Source organism: Penaeus monodon, chromosome 4 (assembly GCF_015228065.2).
Source record: "Penaeus monodon isolate SGIC_2016 chromosome 4, NSTDA_Pmon_1, whole genome shotgun sequence".
NCBI classification, from domain to species: domain Eukaryota; kingdom Metazoa; phylum Arthropoda; class Malacostraca; order Decapoda; family Penaeidae; genus Penaeus; species Penaeus monodon.
Genome location: NC_051389.1, coordinates 23857192 through 23872304, shown reverse-complemented (window position 1 = coordinate 23872304; position 15113 = coordinate 23857192).

Here is a 15113-nt window from a genome sequence, read left to right as displayed (position 1 = left end):
ACTAGTAATGTTAAAGATATAATAAAGGTAGCTTTAAGAAAGATGATAAGATAATATGATATAAATAGTGCGTGATAACAATAACAGCGAGGAGACCGTGGAAGCTCCAGGAACCAAGAAACAAAACAAAGAGGTACTGCTGTCTCGCTCCTTCCTCTTCCTCTCTCTACTTTTCGCTTCCGTCTCTCTTTTCCTTTCCATCTCCCATATATATTATGAAAATAAGAATTTTATATGATTTTCATTGTACATCACAAAAAAGGTACCCCCGCTCTTTCTGACGACGAAAACGGGGGGAAAAAAGTGTTGTGAGCTCGACTTGATATTAGTACCTCTGTTCATATGATATTACGCATGACTGATTAAGTCCTAAATAACATCTATGATAATTACGATGTTGCCTGACAATTCAAACAAACTGAAGAGGAAAAAAAGGTTTTGAAGTGTGTAATACTTTTAAAATATCGTTTTGCCGCCAGCAGCAGCATAAATAAAGAAAATATGAATCATGGAAAGGGGGCGTGGCAACTAACAATAACACCACCACCAATAATAGTATAATAATAATAATAATAATAATAATAATAATAATAATAATAATAATAAAAATAATAAAAAATAATAATAATAATAATAATAATGATAATAATGATAATAATAACGATAATAGTAATAATATTAATAATCATCAAATGTTATCCAAATTCTCTTTATTCTCACTTTTATCATCATTATTGTCATGATTAATAGAATTCTGGTAATTATTATCATTATTACCCTAATAATTGCCAGAATCATCAAATGAATGGCAAAAACGTCATTTTGGAGTCTACTCTCAAAAGGCTATATTTCGCTAGATTTTGCCGCTTTTTCGACTTTTGGGATTTTTTTCTTTTACCTTTTTTTATTATATATGGACACAATTCCTGTTATTATCATCGTTATCATCATCATTGTCATCATTATCATCATTATCATCATCATTATCATCATTATTGCAATTATTATCATCATTATTGCAATTATTATATTTTATTGCAATTATTGCAGTTATAATATATAATTCTACATCTATACTAATAAAAACTACAATAATAATAGTAATAACAATAATAATAACAATAATAACGTTTTTATAATCATTATTTATATCATTATTTCAATTAATATCTTTATTACTGTAATTATTACTGTTATAATAATTATTTTTACAATTATACTACCAGTAAAAATAATAATAATGATAATAATAACAATAATAATATTAATAACAATATTATAACAGTTAGTATTATTATAATTATAATCATTATTATTATTATTGTTATTTTTAAAATATAATAATTAAATAATAATAATAATAATGATAATAATAATTTTAATAATAATAATAATAATAATAATAATAATAATAATAATAATAATAATGATAATAATGATAATAATAACGATAATAGTAATAATATTAATAATCATCAAATGTTATCCAAATTCTCTTATCTCATTTTATCATCATTATTGTCATGATTAATAGAATTCTGGTAATTATTATCATTATTACCCTAATAATTGCCAGAATCATCAAATGAATGGCAAAAACGTCATTTTGGAGTCTACTCTCAAAAGGCTATATTTCGCTAGATTTTGCCGCTTTTTCGACTTTTGGGATTTTTTTCTTTTACCTTTTTTTATTATATATGGACACAATTCCTGTTATTATCATCATTATTATCATGATTATCATCATTATTATCGTTATCATCATCATTATCATCATTATCATCATTATCATCATCATTATCATCATTATTGCAATTATTATCATTATTATTGCAATTATTGCAGTTATAATATATAATTCTACATCTATACTAATAACAACTACAATAATAATAGTAATAACAATAATAATAACAATAATAACGTTTTTATAATCATTATTTATATCATTATTTCAATTAATATCTTTATTACTGTAATTATTACTGTTATAATAATTATTTTTACAATTATACTACCAGTAAAAATAATAATAATGATAATAATAACAATAATAATATTAATAACAATATTATAACAGTTAGTATTATTATAATTATAATCATTATTATTATTATTGTTATTATTACAGTTATAATATATTTTTTGGCAATAATACTAATAATTAAAGTAATAATAATAATAATGATAATAATAATAATAATAATAATAATAATAATAATAATAATAATAATAATGATAATAATAACGATAATAGTAATAATATTAATAATCATCAAATGTTATCCAAATTCTCTTTATTCTCACTTTTATCATCATTATTGTCATGATTAATAGAATTCTGGTAATTATTATCATTATTACCCTAATAATTGCCAGAATCATCAAATGAATGGCAAAAACGTCATTTTGGAGTCTACTCTCAAAAGGCTATATTTCGCTAGATTTTGCCGCTTTTTCGACTTTTGGGATTTTTTTTCTTTTACCTTTTTTTATTATATATGGACACAATTCCTGTTATTATCATCATTATTATCATGATTATCATCATTATTATCGTTATCATCATCATTATCATCATTATCATCATTATCATCATCATTATCATCATTATTGCAATTATTATCATCATTATTGCAATTATTATCATTATTATTGCAATTATTGCAGTTATAATATATAATTCTACATCTATACTAATAACAACTACAATAATAATAGTAATAACAATAATAATAACAATAATAACGTTTTTATAATCATTATTTATATCATTATTTCAATTAATATCTTTATTACTGTAATTATTACTGTTATAATAATTATTTTTACAATTATACTACCAGTAAAAATAATAATAATGATAATAATAACAATAATAATATTAATAACAATATTATAACAGTTAGTATTATTATAATTATAATCATTATTATTATTATTGTTATTATTACAGTTATAATATATTTTTTGGCAATAATACTAATAATTAAAGTAATAATAATAATAATGATAATAATAATAATAATAATAATAATAATAATAATAATAATAATAATAATAATAATAATAATAATAATAATAATAATAATAATAATGATAATAATAACGATAATAGTAATAATATTAATAATCATCAAATGTTATCCAAATTCTCTTTATTCTCACTTTTATCATCATTATTGTCATGATTAATAGAATTCTGGTAATTATTATCATTATTACCCTAATAATTGCCAGAATCATCAAATGAATGGCAAAAACGTCATTTTGGAGTCTACTCTCAAAAGGCTATATTTCGCTAGATTTTGCCGCTTTTTCGACTTTTGGGATTTTTTTTCTTTTACCTTTTTTTATTATATATGGACACAATTCCTGTTATTATCATCATTATTATCATGATTATCATCATTATTATCGTTATCATCATCATTATCATCATTATCATCATTATCATCATCATTATCATCATTATTGCAATTATTATCATCATTATTGCAATTATTATCATTATTATTGCAATTATTGCAGTTATAATATATAATTCTACATCTATACTAATAACAACTACAATAATAATAGTAATAACAATAATAATAACAATAATAACGTTTTATAATCATTATTTATATCATTATTCAATTAATAATATAAATAATGATTATAAAAACGTTATTATTGTTATTATTATTGTTATTACTATTATTATTGTAGTTGTTATTAGTATAGATGTAGAATTATATATTATAACTGCAATAATTGCAATAATAATGATAATAATTGCAATAATGATGATAATAATTGCAATAATGATGATAATGATGATGATAATGATGATAATGATGATAATGATGATGATAACGATAATAATGATGATAATCATGATAATAATGATGATAATAACAGGAATTGTGTCCATATATAATAAAAAAAGGTAAAAGAAAAAAAATCCCAAAAGTCGAAAAAAGCGGCAAAATCTAGCGAAATATAGCCTTTTGAGAGTAGACTCCAAAATGACGTTTTTGCCATTCATTTGATGATTCTGGCAATTATTAGGGTAATAATGATAATAATTACCAGAATTCTATTAATCATGACAATAATGATGATAAAAGTGAGAATAAAGAGAATTTGGATAACATTTGATGATTATTAATATTATTACTATTATCGTTATTATTATCATTATTATATTATTATTATTATTATTATTATTATTATTATTATTATTATTATTATTATTATTATTATTATTATTATTATTATCATTATTATTATTATTACTTTAATTATTAGTATTATTGCCAAAAAATATTATAACTGTAATAATAACAATAATAATAATAATGATTATAATTATAATAATACTAACTGTTATAATATTGTTATTAATATTATTATTGTTATTATTATCATTATTATTATTTTTACTGGTAGTATAATTGTAAAAATAATTATTATAACAGTAATAATTACAGTAATAAAGATATTAATTGAAATAATGATATAAATAATGATTATAAAAACGTTATTATTGTTATTATTATTGTTATTACTATTATTATTGTAGTTGTTATTAGTATAGATGTAGAATTATATATTATAACTGCAATAATTGCAATAATAATGATAATAATTGCAATAATGATGATAATAATTGCAATAATGATGATAATGATGATGATAATGATGATAATGATGATAATGATGATGATAACGATAATAATGATGATAATCATGATAATAATGATGATAATAACAGGAATTGTGTCCATATATAATAAAAAAAGGTAAAAGAAAAAAAATCCCAAAAGTCGAAAAAGCGGCAAAATCTAGCGAAATATAGCCTTTTGAGAGTAGACTCCAAAATGACGTTTTTGCCATTCATTTGATGATTCTGGCAATTATTGGGGGTAATAATGATAATAATTACCAGAATTCTATTAATCATGACAATAATGATGATAAAAGTGAGAATAAAGAGAATTTGGATAACATTTGATGATTATTAATATTATTACTATTATCGTTATTATTATTATTATTATTATTATTATTATTATTATTATTATTATTATTATTATTATTATCATTATTATTATTATTACTTTAATTATTAGTATTATTGCCAAAAAATATTATACGTAAAAATAACAATTAAAAATAATAAAAAAATAAAAAATAAATAAATAATGATTATAATTATAATAATACTAACTGTTATAATATTGTTATTAATATTATTATTGTTATTATTATCATTATTATTATTTTTACTGGTAGTATAATTGTAAAAATAATTATTATAACAGTAATAATTACAGTAATAAAGATATTAATTGAAATAATGATATAAATAATGATTATAAAAACGTTATTATTGTTATTATTATTGTTATTACTATTATTATTGTAGTTGTTATTAGTATAGATGTAGAATTATATATTATAACTGCAATAATTGCAATAATAATGATAATAATTGCAATAATGATGATAATAATTGCAATAATGATGATAATGATGATGATAATGATGATAATGATGATAATGATGATGATAACGATAATAATGATGATAATCATGATAATAATGATGATAATAACAGGAATTGTGTCCATATATAATAAAAAAAGGTAAAAGAAAAAAAATCCCAAAAGTCGAAAAAGCGGCAAAATCTAGCGAAATATAGCCTTTTGAGAGTAGACTCCAAAATGACGTTTTTGCCATTCATTTGATGATTCTGGCAATTATTAGGGTAATAATGATAATAATTACCAGAATTCTATTAATCATGACAATAATGATGATAAAAGTGAGAATAAAGAGAATTTGGATAACATTTGATGATTATTAATATTATTACTATTATCGTTATTATTATTATTATTATTATTATTATTATTATTATTATTATTATCATTATTATTATTATTACTTTAATTATTAGTATTATTGCCAAAAAATATATTATAACTGTAATAATAACAATAATAATAATAATGATTATAATTATAATAATACTAACTGTTATAATATTGTTATTAATATTATTATTGTTATTATTATCATTATTATTATTTTTACTGGTAGTATAATTGTAAAAAATAATTATTATAACAGTAATAATTACAGTAATAAGATATTAATTGAAATAATGATATAAATAATGATTATAAAAACGTTTTTATTGTATTTTTATTGTTATTACTATTATTATTGTAGTTGTTATTAGTATAGATGTAGAATTATATATTATAACTGCAATAATTGCAATAATAATGATAATAATTGCAATAATGATGATAATAATTGCAATAATGATGATAATGATGATGATAATGATGATAATGATGATAATGATGATGATAACGATAATAATGATGATAATCATGATAATAATGATGATAATAACAGGAATTGTGTCCATATATAATAAAAAAAGGTAAAAGAAAAAAATCCCAAAAGTCGAAAAAGCGGCAAAATCTAGCGAAATATAGCCTTTTGAGAGTAGACTCCAAAATGACGTTTTTGCCATTCATTTGATGATTCTGGCAATTATTAGGGTAATAATGATAATAATTACCAGAATTCTATTAATCATGACAATAATGATGATAAAAGTGAGAATAAAGAGAATTTGGATAACATTTGATGATTATTAATATTATTACTATTATCGTTATTATTATCATTATTATCATTATTATTATTATTATTATTATTATTATTATTATTATTATTATTATTATTATTATTATTATTATTATTATTATTATTATACTATTATTGGTGGTGGTGTTATTTTTAGTTGCCACGCCCCTTTCCATGATTCATTTTTTCTTATTTATGCTGCTGCTGGCGGCAAAACGATATTTTAAAAGTATTACACACTTCAAAACCCTTTTTTCCTCTTCAGTTTGTTTGAATTGTCAGGCAACATCGTAATTATCATAGATGTTATTTAGGACTTAATTCAGTCATGCGTAATATCATATGAACAGAGGTACTAATATCAAGTCGAGCTCACAACACTTTTTCCCCACCGTTTTCGTCGTCAGAAAGAGCGGGGGTACCTTTTTAGTGAGTGTACAATGAAAATCATTATAAAAATTCTTATTTTCATAATATATATGGGAGATGGAAAGGAAAAGAGAGACGGGAAGCGAAAAGTAGAGAGAGGAAGAGGAAGGAGCGAGACAGCAGTACCTCTTGTTTTGTTTCTGGTTCCTGGAGCTTCCAGGGGTTTTCGCTCGCTGTTATTTTTTATCAAAAAAAAACAAAAAAAAGGGGGAAAGGGGGGTAAACCCCTGCTGCCCGCCCCTTTCCCTCTTCCTTTCACTTTCGCTTCCCGTCTCTTTTTTCCCTTTTCCCTCCCATATATATTTGAAAAAAAATTTTTTATAATGTTTTTTCTTTTTACACTCACAAAAAAGGTCCCCCCGTCTTTCTGACGACAAAAACGGTGGAAAAAGTGTTGTGAGTCGATTGGATTTTATACCTCTGTTCATATGATATTACGCATGCTAAATTTAAAGCCCCTAAATAACATCTATGAAAATTCGTGTTCCCTGACAATTCAAACAAACTGAGAGGAAAAAAGGGTTTTGAAGTGTTAATACTTTTAAATATGTTTCCCGCCACAGCGATAAATAAGAAAAATGAATCATAAAAGGGGGGCGTGGCAACTAAAACCCCCCCACCATAATATATAAAAATAATAATAATAATAATAATAATAATAATAATAATAATAATATAATAATAATAAAAAAATAATAATAATAATAATGAAATAATGATAATAATAAGATAATGTAAAATTTTAATAACATCATATTTTACCCAAAATTCTCTTTATTCTAAAACCCCTTTTTCAATTATTTCATGATTAATAGAATTCTGGAAATTTTATCATTATTACCCAAATAATTGCCAGAACATCAAATGAATGGCAAAAACGTCATTTTGGAGTCACTCTCAAAAGGCTATTTTCGCAGTTTTTGCCGTTTTTTTTCGTTTTTGGGGGATTTTTTTTTTTTCCCTTTTTTATTATTTGGGACACAATTTCCTGTTATTATCATCTTATTATCATGATTATCACATTATTATCGTTATCTATCATTGTCTCATTTCATCATTATCTCATCTTTATCATCATTATTGCTTATTTCATCATTTTTTGCAATTATTTCATTATTATTGCAATTATTGCTTTTAAAATAAAAAATTCTACATCTAAAATAATAACAACTACAATAAAATATAATAACAAAAATAATACAATAAACGTTTTTATAATCATTTTTTATATCATTTTTAAATTATATCTTATTATGTAATTTTACTTTAAAATAATTTTTTTTTAAAAATTAACTCCCAGTAAAATAATAAAATGATAATAATAACATAAAATTTTAATAACAATATTAAACAGTTATATTATTAAATTAAAATCATTATTTTTATTATTGTTATTATTACATTTTAAATATTTTTTGGCAAAAATACTAATAATTAAATAAAAATAATAATAATAATAAAAAAATAATAATAAAAAAATAATAAAATAATAATGATCATAATGATAAAAAAACGATAATTAATAATATTAAAAATCATCAAATGTTACCCAAATTCTCTTTATTCCACTTTATCATCATTTTGTCATGTTTAATAATTCTGGAAATTTTATCATTATTACCCCTAAAAATTTGCCAGAATCATCAAATGAAGGGCAAAAACGTCATTTTGGAGTCTACTCTCAAAAGGCTATTTTTTCGCTAGATTTTGCCGCTTTTTCGATTTTTGGGATTTTTTTTTTTTTATTTTTTTTATTATTATGGACAAAATTTCGTTATTATCATCATTATTTCATGATTATCATCATTATTATCGTTTCTCATCATTTTCTCTTTATCATTTATCATCATTATCATCATATTCATTATTTCATCATTATTGCAATTATTATCATTATTTTGAAATTTTTTGCAGAAAATATATAATTCTACATCTTACAATAAAAACTACAATAAAAAATAGTAAAAACAAAATAAAAAAAATAAAAATTTTTTATAATCATTATTTATATCAATTTAAATTATATTTTTATTCTGTAATTTTTATTTTATAATAATTATTTTTAAAATTTATACTACCAAAAAAATAATAATGATAAAAATAACATAATAATATTAAAAACAATATTATAACAGTTAGTATTATTATTTAAAATCTTTTTTATTATTAATTGTTATTATTAAGTTATTAATATTTTTTTGGGCAATAACTAAAATTTAAAAAGTAAAATAAAAATAATGAAATAAAAATAATAAAATAGTAAAAAATAATAATGATAAAATAAAATATAATAATAATAAATAATAATTATAAAAATAATAATGAAAATAAAACGTAATAGAAATAATATTAAAAATCATAAAATTTTTCCCAAAATTCTCTTTTTTCCCTTTATCACATTTTTGCAGATTAATAGAATTCTGGTAATTATTATCTTATTCCCCCTAATAATTGCGAATCTAAAATGTGGCAAAAACTCTTTTTTGGAGTCACTCTCAAAAGGCTATTTTTCGCTGTTTTTGCCGTTTTTTCGACTTTTGGGATTTTTTTTTTTTTAAACTTTTTTTTATATTGGACAAAATTTCCCCTGTTTTTATCATCATTATTATCATGATTTCATCATTTTACGTTAAAAATCATCTTATCATCATTATCATCATTACATATCATTATCATCTTATTGAAATTTATTTCATCTTTTATTCAATTATTATCATTATTTTTGCAATTATTGCAGTTATGATAAAAATTCACCTATAAATAAACTACAATAAAATAGTAATAAAAATATTAATTAAAATAATAACGTTTTTATAATATTATTTATATCTTTTTTCAAATTAATTCTTTATTACTGTAATTATTTACTGTTTAATAATTTTTTTTAAAATTTAAACTACCAGAAAAAATAATAATAATGATAAAAATAAAATAATATTTTAATAACAATATTTAACATTAGTTTTTTAAAATTATAATCTTATTATTATTTTTGTTATTTTTAAAAGTTAAAATTTTTTTGGCAAAAATATAATATTAAATAATAATAATAATAATGAAATAAATAAAATAATAATAAAAAAATAATAATAATATAATAATATATAATAAGTAATATAATAATTATAAATCATCAATTTTACCCAAAATTTTCTTTATTCTACTTTTTCATCTATTTCATGTTTAATAAAATTTTTTGGGAAATTTTATCATTTTTACCCAATTTCCCAGAATCATCAAATGAAGGGCAAAAACGTCTTTTTGGGAGTCTACTCTCAATAGGCTATATTTCGCTATTTTTTTTCCCGCTTTTTTCGACTTTGGGATTTTTTTCTTTTACCTTTTTTTATATATAGGGACACAATTCCGTTATTATCATCATTTTTATCAGATTATCTCATTTTATCGTTATCATCTCTTATCATCATTATCCTTATCTCATCATTATCTCATTTTGCAATTATTATCATCATTATTGAACTTATTATCATTATTATTGCAATTTTTGCAGTTATAATATATAATTCTACATCTTACAAATAAAAACTAAATAATAATGTAATAACAATATAATAAAAATAATAATTTTTTATAATCATTTTTTATTTTATTATTAAATATAATAAAAAATGTTAAAAAAACGTTATTATTGTTATTATTATTGTTTTTACTATTATTATTGTAGTTGTTATTAGTATAGATGTAAAATTTATATATTTAACTGCAATAATTGCAATAATAATGATAAATTGCAAAAATGATGATAATAATTGAAATAATGATGTAATGATGATGATAATGATGAAAATGATGATAATGATGATGATAACGTAATAATGATAAAATCATGATATATGATAAAACGGGAATTGTGCCCTATTAATAAAAAAAGGTAAAAAAAAAAACCCCAAAAAGTCAAAAAAGCGGAAAAATCTAGCGAAATATAGCCTTTTGAATGAACCCAAAATGACGTTTTGCCATTCATTTGTGATTTGGAAATTATTAGGGTAATAATGAAAATTAATTACCAGAATTCTTTTAAATCATGAAAATAATGATGATAAAGTGAGAAAAAAGAAATTGGAAAAATTTGAGATTTTAAATATTATTCTTTATCGTTATTTTTATATTTTTTTATTATTATTATTTTATTATTTTATTTTTATTATTATTATTATTATTATTATTATTTTTATTATTTTTATTATTATCTTATTATTATTATTACTTAATTATTAGTATTATGCCAAAAATATTATAACTGTAAATAAAAAAAATAAAAATAATATTAAAATTTATAATAATACAACTGTTATAATATTTTATTAATATTATTTTGTTTTTATTATCTTATTTTTATTTTTACTGGGTATAATGTAAAATAATTTTTTAAAAGTAAAAATTACGTAATAAAGATTTAAATTGAAAAAAAATGATATAAAAATGATTAAAAAAAACGTTATTTTTTTATTATTTTGTTTTACTATATTATTGTAGTTGTTATTAGTTAGATGTAAAAATTAAATCATAACTGCAAAAATTGCAAAAATTTAATGATAATAATTGCAAAAATATGATAATATTGCAATAATGATATAATAGATGATAATGTGAAAATGAGAAAAGGATGATAACAAAAAATGATGAAATCATGAAATAATGATATAAAACAGGAATTGTTCCATATATAAAAAAAAAAAGGTAAAAAAAAAAATCCAAAAGCGAAAAAGCGGAAAAATCTAGCGAAAATAGCCTTTTGAGAGTAACCCCAAAATGCTTTTTTTCCCCTTTCTTTGATATTTGGAATTTTATTAGGGTAATAATGATAAAATTCCAGAATTCTTAATCATGAAAATAATGGAAAAAAGTGAGAAAAAAGAGTTTTTGGATAAATTTATGTTTATTAATATTATACATTATTTTTATTTTATCAAAAAATTATTATTATTATTATTTTATATTATTAATTTTTTATTATTATTATATTATTATTATTTTTTTATTATTATTATTATTATTATTATCTTATTATTTTTATTACTTTAATTATTGTATTATTGCCAAAAAATATTATAACTGTTTTAAAAACAAAAATAAAAATAATGTTTATAATTATAAAAATACAAACTGTTATAATTTTTTTTATTAAAATTTTATTGTTATTAATATTATTATTATTTTACGGGTAGTATAATTGTAAAAAAAATTTATTAAAAACGTAATAATACAGTAAAAAAAGATTTAAATTGAAATAATGATATAAATAATTTAAAAAAACTTATTATTTTATTTTTATTTTTTATTACATTATTTTTGTATTTGTTATTAGTATAGATGTAAATTTATATTAAACTGCAATAATTGCAAAAAAAATGATAATATTGCAAAAATGAATAATAATTGCAATAAGTGTAATGATGATGAAATGTGAAAATTGATAATATATGAAACGATAAAAAATTTGAAAATCATGATAAAAAGATGAAAAACGGGGAATTGTGCCAATATAATAAAAAGAAGGAAAAAGAAAAAAATCCCAAAAGTCAAAAAGCGCAAAATCTAGCGAAATTAGTTTTTGAGAGTAGACCCCAAAAATGAGTTTTTGCCATTCATTTGATGATTCGGGCTTTTTTGGGGTAAAATGATATAATTCCCAGAATTCTATTAATCATGACAATAATGATGAAAAAAAGTGAGAAAGAGAATTTGGAAAACTTTTTGATGATTTTTAAAATTATTACTATTATCGTTTTATTATCTTATTTCATTATTATTATTATTATTTTTTTATTTTATTATTTTTTATTATATTATTATTATTATTATTATTATTTTTATTATTTATTATCATTATTATTATTTTTACTTTAAATTATTATATTATTGCCAAAAAATATATTAAAACTGAATAATAACAATAATAAAATAATGATTAAAATTAAAAACTAACTGTTATAAATTTTTATTAATATTTTTATTTTTATTTTTATCTTTATATTTTTTTTACTGGTAGTATAATTGTAAAAAATTATTAAACGTAATAATTACATAATAAGATTTTAAATTTGAAATAATGATATAATAATGTTATAAAACTTTATTTTTTTATTATTATTGTTATTACTATTATTATGTAGTTGTTATTAGTATAGATGTAGAATATATATTATAACTGCAATAATTGCAATATAATGATAATAATTGCAATAATGATGAAAATAATTGCAATATGATGATAATGATGATGATTGTGATGATAATGATGACAATGATGTTTGATAACGATAATAATGATGATAATCATGATAATAATGATGATAATAACAGGAATTGTGTCCATATATAATAAAAAAAGGTAAAAGAAAAAAAATCCCAAAAGTCGAAAAGCGGCAAAATCTAGCGAAATATAACCTTTTTGAGAGTAGACTCCAAAATGACGTTTTTGCCATTCATTTGATGATTCTGGCAATTATTAGGGTAATAATGATAATAATTACCAGAATTCTATTAATCATGACAATAATGATGATAAAAGTGAGAATAAAGAGAATTTGGAGAACATTTGATGATTATTAATATTAGTACTATTATCGTTATTATTATCATTATTATCATTATTATTATTATTATTATTATTATTATTATTATTATTATTATTATTATTATTATATTATTATTATACTATTATTGGTGGTGGTGTTATTGTTAGTTGCCACGCCCCTTTCCATGATTCATATTTCTTTTTTTATGCTGCTGCTGGCGGCAAAACGATATTTTAAAAGTATTACACACTTCAAAACCCTTTTTTTCCTCTTCAGTTTGTTTGAATTGTCAGGCAACATCGTAATTATCATAGATGTTATTTAGGACTTAATTCAGTCATGCGTAATATCATATGAACAGAGGTACTAATATCAAGTCGAGCTCACAGCACTTTTTCCCACCGTTTTCGTCGTCAGAAAGAGCGGAGGTACCTTTTTAGTGAGTGTACAATGAAAATCATTATAAAATTCTTATTTTCATAATATATATGGGAGATGGAAAGGAAAAGAGAGACGGAAGCGAAAAGTAGAGAGAGGAAGAGGAAGGAGCGAGACAGCAGTACCTCTTTGTTTTGTTTCTTGGTTCCTGGAGCTTCCACGGGTCTCGCTCGCTGTTATTGTTATCACGCACCTATTGTATAATCATTATTATCATTATCATCATTCTTACTATTATCCATAGCATTAACAGATTATTACTATTAACATTACTACTATTGTATTTATTGATATTATTTATTATTACTGTCATTACTACTATGATAAACATTATCATCATTATTCTTATGATATTATTGTTATTAGTGATATGATTATTGAAGTTGTAATTATTGTTGATTCTGCTATTTCTTATATTATCATTATTATTTCTTTATTATCATAATGTATTTGTCACAGTATTATTTTTTTAGTAACATCATTGTTTTTGAAATGATTATCACCATCATCATTATTGTTACTGTTATTATTGATAATTATATAATGTTATTGTATTATTGATAATTAGCCAACATTTGATCGGGGATGAAAGCGACCATGCATTGTTAATAACTTTGTTTTTTTCTCCCCATTCTTTCTAAGTCTTCGATGGTCCAGTTAATCACGCCTGCCCCATACCTTATTGTCACAACCCATGTATTGATTGCCTTGATAACATTCCCTCCATTCAAATTGGACTTTAAAGTCGTTCTCACTCAGTTAATATATTCTTGCTCTGTTCTTTCCTTCATTTCCTGGTGGGATATATCCCTCTTTGTATTATTCCCAAATATTTATAGCTTTCTATCTCAACTTCGTTAACAATAATGCCTTCTCCTAGATTTATTCCTTCACATTTGCATTCTTTTCCCCCTTTAAGGACTAAAAATCCACATTTATCAATTCAATGCATCCTATATCCCGTGACTGGTGTCTTCACGAAGAGTGATGTCACATTCCAAATGGCATTTACCTATTGATCCTGTGGAACCGGTTGGGGAATGAAATGAT